The following is a 5,684-nucleotide window of genomic DNA, read 5'->3' as shown; positions in this document are numbered from 1 at the left end:
CAGCAGCACAGCGCAGCACAGCACAGCACAGCACAGCACAACACTACTCTGCACTACACTACACTACACTACACAGCCCAGCCAGCCGTAACTCCCACCCTCCCTCTTCACTGTCCACAGCCGAGTGAGAAAATGGCGCCGACACGGGTACCTTATATAGGATCCAAAACCCGCGAGACCCGGAAGGCGGGATGATGACGTTTTGCCTCGATTTCAGATCCGAGTCAGGCGGGAAAAGTCGAGCCTGACTCGGATCTGACTCGGATCGGGGGGGTCGGGGGGTTCGGATTTCAGAAATCCGAACCCGCTCACCCCTAGAGAAACTATGTCCTCACTTTACCATCATACATGAGGGACACAATGGATGTATTGAAGAAAATTCCGGATATAAATCTAAACAAGGATACATGGCTGATCACTTGTGATGTGGAAAGCCTGCTGCTGCTTTGAAGGTCCCAATGAGCACAGTGGCCTCCATCATCCATAAATGGAAGAATTTCGGAACCGCCAGGACTCTTCCTAGAGTTGGCCGGCTATCTAAACTGAGCAATTAGTCAGGACGGTGACCAAGAACCCGATGGTCATTCTGTCAGAGCTACAGCATTCCTCTGTGGAGAGAGGAGAAACTTCCAGAAGGACAATCAGCCAAAATGCACCTGAAGGATTCTCAGACCATGAGAAACAAAATTCTCTGGTCTGAAGAGACAAAGGTTGAACTCTTTGGTGTGAATGCCAGGTGTTAAATTTGGAGGAAACCAGGCACCGCTCATCACCAGGCCAATACCATCCCTACAGAGAAGCATGGTGGTTGCAGCATCATGCTATGGGGATGTTTTTTAGTGGCTGGAACTGGGAGACTAGTCAGGATAGAGGGAAAGATGAATGCAGCAATGTACAGAGACATCCTGGATGAAAACCTGCTCCAGAGCGCTCTTCACCTCAGACTGGGGCGACGGTTCATCTTTCAGCAGGACAACGACCCTAAGCACACAGCTAAGCTATCAAAAGGAATGGCTTCAGGATAACTCTGGGAATGTCCTTGAATGGCCCAGCCAGAGCCCAGACTTGAATCCGATTGAACATCTCTGGAAAGATCTGTGCACCGACACTTCCCATCCAACTTGATGGAGCTTGAGAGGTGCTGCAAAGAGGAATGGTTGAAACTGCCAAGCTTGTGGCATCATATTCAAAAATACTTGAGGCTGTAATTGCTGCCAAAGGTACATCAACAAAGTATTGAGCAAAGGTTGTGAATACTTATGCACATGTGACTTCTGAATTTTGATGACAAAAAATAATTTATTCCATTTTTGAATAAGGCTGTATCTTAACAAAATGTGGAAAAAGTGAAGCGCTATGAATACTTTCCGGGTTGCACTGTACATATGCACCAGTTAAGTGGTTAACTGAATCTCATTCACGTTTTGGATCTGGAGAGGGATTTAGCATTTGTCCTACACAAGCACTCTTGTTGTTTTCCATCAGTGTATAGCCTATTATTTTTCATTTTCCCGCTTTTGGAAATGGGGACTGGATTTATGTTCCCCATGTTTGGAGGCAGCTGCCACTACCACCACCAAGGAGGCAGCGGCGATTACCAAAGAAAGGAGCCTGTTAAATGCTGTTAAAGTATGAAGAATAGATCAAATATAGATAATTAAAAAAAATTCAAAATATTTATTTGATTTTCAAGTTAAAAGTATAGTACAAATACAGTATAAATGCAGTAACAGTGACGTGCAGTAGCAATTATCTATAACAATAAAATGAGCCGAGGGCTGTATAAGCACAAAACTATATAAGTAGCCTAATTTTTTTGTAATTGGTTAGAGGTTAGAAACCTGTTGCTAGATAGATTCTTTGGTTCCTTAGTATTGATTGGTCAAATGATTGACCTATGATAGGGTTTGGTGCGTATACCTTTGAAGGGACTATTTAAGGAAAGATTTGAATTTGGTATAGCCTCTTTTCAGTTTGGAGTCCCACCCACCTGCCCAAAGCTTTTAAAGTTATTTGTTTGTTTGTCTTATTAACCTTTAAGAAAAGTTAAGCGGAGTCAGAAGGCGGGAAGGCGCTACTAGCCAGAGACCATATGTGGCACAAGTGGTCATTGTGGGGCACTTACACTTTTGAAAGACGGCGGGTATGTCCTACCCCTTTGGGAGGACATTGGGCGTTTCCTTACAGAGCGTCCACACTGTGCTATAGTAAAAAGTGGTGAGAACTTCACAGCGCAGGTTATGCCGTTATACAGGGGGGGCGTTTTAGTCGTCCCCCAAATTTTTAAGAGAGTCAATTGGCTAGAGCTGGTTCTTGGTAGCGTCCTTCTTTGCCACCCTTATTGAATTAAAATTACTAAATAAATAACGTTGATCTTTAAACCAATGCAGTGGTGTCATTGTCATTATTTCTAGTGTTAAGATAGCTTAATGGTTTGTATCCAAGTGTTAATTGCAATAAATTAATGGACAGCTTTTTTAAAAAAGTTATGTTGTAACTTGTAATAATTATATAGCAATAAACAGCATGTAGGATAAATAGCACAGTAGTGGTTTCTTCAGATTTAACAGATTACAGTGGAACATACTGTATATGATCGAAATGCATGCTATAAACTTAGAGGCCCATTATATGGTATAAAACACCTACTACTTGATATACCCCTGATAATAAACCAAATAAATAGAATGTTCCCCATGATTTAGACATTCTTAATGGGAGCATGTCTCACTTGGGACATAATAGCACCTCCCTCTTCCCGTGCATACTAATAGCTACTAATAGGGGGGCAGAGAAAAGAAAGTGCAGGGTGGGGATAGAAAGGGAAAAGTGACCCCTCAACACAGCCATGTCCAATATAGCACTCACTTATATAGCATCAATGGGAGGTGTTTTGTCCTCCCTATAGACTTTCCTATCGTGTGTGTGTGTGGGAGAAACATGAGCAAAGTACAGTACATATGCATATGGGTTAGGTACGGGATGCCAGCGCTCAGGATCCTGGCGCTGAGAATCCCGACACCAGCATCCCAACTGGTGCAAAATACAGACACTGGCCATTAAGTACCCTAACCCTACCCCTAACCCTGCCTCCCCGCAGCCTAAACCTAACCCTCTCCCCCGCAGCCTAACCCTTACCCTGCTCCTAGTGCCTAACTCCTAACCCTCCTCCTAACCATCAGGATGCTGGTGTCAGGATTCTTACTTGCATCGGGATTCCGATGCTGGCATTCTGAGCGCCGCCATCATGACCGCCGGGATGCCAACTACATCCCATGCAAACAGCATGAATAAATACATATAGTGAATCTGCAGCAGTACAGAAAGTAATGCAACTGGCTTCTTCTGATGCACAAATACAGTAAGGGTAATTGTCAGAAGATATAATAAATTATTTTTTACCAAAGGGGATGATATATAAAATGCTGTCCCTTCACACAGTTCTCCATGTCAAAATGAAGGCTCTGTTCTGTCATGTTCCCAGAATGCCCTAGTATGGGGGCCAGGAGGGAACAAATTACTAGTAACGTATGAGGCTGACCACACAATGAAGCTTACACTACAAATAAACAATGCTGAAGGCATGACAGAAGGAATTCAAGATGCACTCAGCCAAACAGACATGGCTGCCGATTGTCATCACCTGCTCTTATCTTGCACGAGAGGATGAACACCCCTAAGATACATACCTCCTGACAGGCGCATACATAAATTGTGGGGTCCAGTGCAAATTAAACAGGCAAGCCACCCCAACATCCTTGACACCACCACCGTGAGGTGTAGCGTGCCGTCCTGACATGCAGAGCTTAGCACATACTATGAAGCTCCCTCCAAGTCACTGATATGCCCCAACCCACTTCTGGCTGCATTCTGTGGGTGGTAAAAGTGACCCCTATTCATAGTAAATGCATATGAGATACATTCATAGCAGACCTGTTCATGCTACTATTTATTAAGGTATATACAAGAGCCAGTCTATTACCCTGCATGCTAAAGGCCACACCACGCAGTCCCCCAGGGCCATAACTAGAGTGGTGCAACAAGTGCCACAGCACAGGGCACTGCTGGGCAGGGGCGCTGTTCGGAAGCACCTGTCAATATTCTGTTTGTAATCATTCTCACTTGTAGCTTCCTCTTCTTGGCCGACTACCCCTCCATCTGGCCACCTCCCCAAGCACCTTCAGACACATCCTCCTTTATTTAACACACACACATTTCAAACTACTGATGTACCCAGGACTCATACCCATAACCTCTCACATGGCAGTCAGACACCTTACCCATGGAGCTATCTGCTCCTGCAAATGAAGCTTTCAGGGCTCGTTGGAACTTTGCATCCAACAGACCGGGGTGGGGTAGGATAAGTCTGTTAAATGTATACTGGGCCCCACAATTTTTGATGGCAACCCTGAACACAGCCAATTATTTCTGACCCAGGTGTTACCAATACCCTTGCCGGTGAGTTCAGCTGCTGGAGCAGGGTACATACACAGACTTCTCCACCGCTGTTATTTGCAGCATATACACTACAAGCAGCAGTCTTTCTATACCTTCAGTCAGTGATTTAAACTACCATCTCCAGGCTTGTGCACGGCTGTTCTGATGGACAAATCCTGCTGCAGATGTGGCTTCAACAGCTCTCTCTTACATCTAGAGCTGGTGTTATACTGCATTATTATTCTGTATAATCACTGCAGTCATTGGATTCACACTGAATTTGGCAGTGACAGCTGTATAATAGTGAAACAAAGGGATACCCCTTCAACACCATACAGGACAAATCAGATTTGTCATGCCTCTTCCCACTGAGGCCATGCCCACTTTTTGGGCACACGTCTTATGTCCATATTTAAAAGGGGGAGGGGCAGAAAATGTTCTTTCTGATCCAGAGCAGCAAATGGTTTATTCACTACTCTAATTCATGATGATACTCCAAACACATTTGCAGTCACTTGGAACCCATGGACAGCCATTATAGGGCCATCCCTCAACTATAGGATTAAACTGACCCTTTTCAATAGCAATTTTAAATTTGAATAGTGGCTCCTACAGCCCCCCATTTCTGCTGCATTTTAATCTATCCCTTCAAATTATACTCAATTCTCTCTGGGGCGGTGCAAGGTTTCTAGGTGCACCCTACAGACCCTGATCCCCTTAATTCCCTTTTCCCAGACATACACACAAAAGTGAAAACATCATAAATAATAAAAATTGCCAGGGGAGGCATAGCTATCAGGAATTTAATAAAAACAAACAACCATCGGAACACTATTGAATGATTTCCAGTTGATGGTGGCAAACATCGGACCGCCACAATCAAATGGTAAAAACACTACCATCGGAACACAAACATTGATGGTAAGTAACCATCGGATTCTGATGTCCATCCCTAAGCTGAACCTACAGACGGGCTCTGGCCAACACTCCTCCACCTTGAAGTGTTCCCTCTCCCGCGTGATATTCCCGCTTAGTCACACACCCTCGGTGAACAGGAGGCAACTCTCATTAAAGTCAGCTCTGTTCTCGGTCAGGGGCACCACGGCAAGGAAGCTCAACAGGAAGCCCAGTAAATACAGGGTACATTGTGCAAAGAGGATATTGCTCATCGCCATATTCGGCAGCTGGGGAGGGGAGCGCATGTGCCACAGCCCTGTGGACATGCTGCTGATAATGCTTACAGTAGC

Source organism: Taudactylus pleione, unplaced genomic scaffold (genome assembly GCF_031769625.1).
Source record: "Taudactylus pleione unplaced genomic scaffold, aTauple2 ptg001827l, whole genome shotgun sequence".
Taxonomy (NCBI): domain Eukaryota; kingdom Metazoa; phylum Chordata; class Amphibia; order Anura; family Myobatrachidae; genus Taudactylus; species Taudactylus pleione.
The sequence above is the reverse complement of the archived record's forward strand: the minus strand, read 5'-3'. Positions refer to the sequence as shown.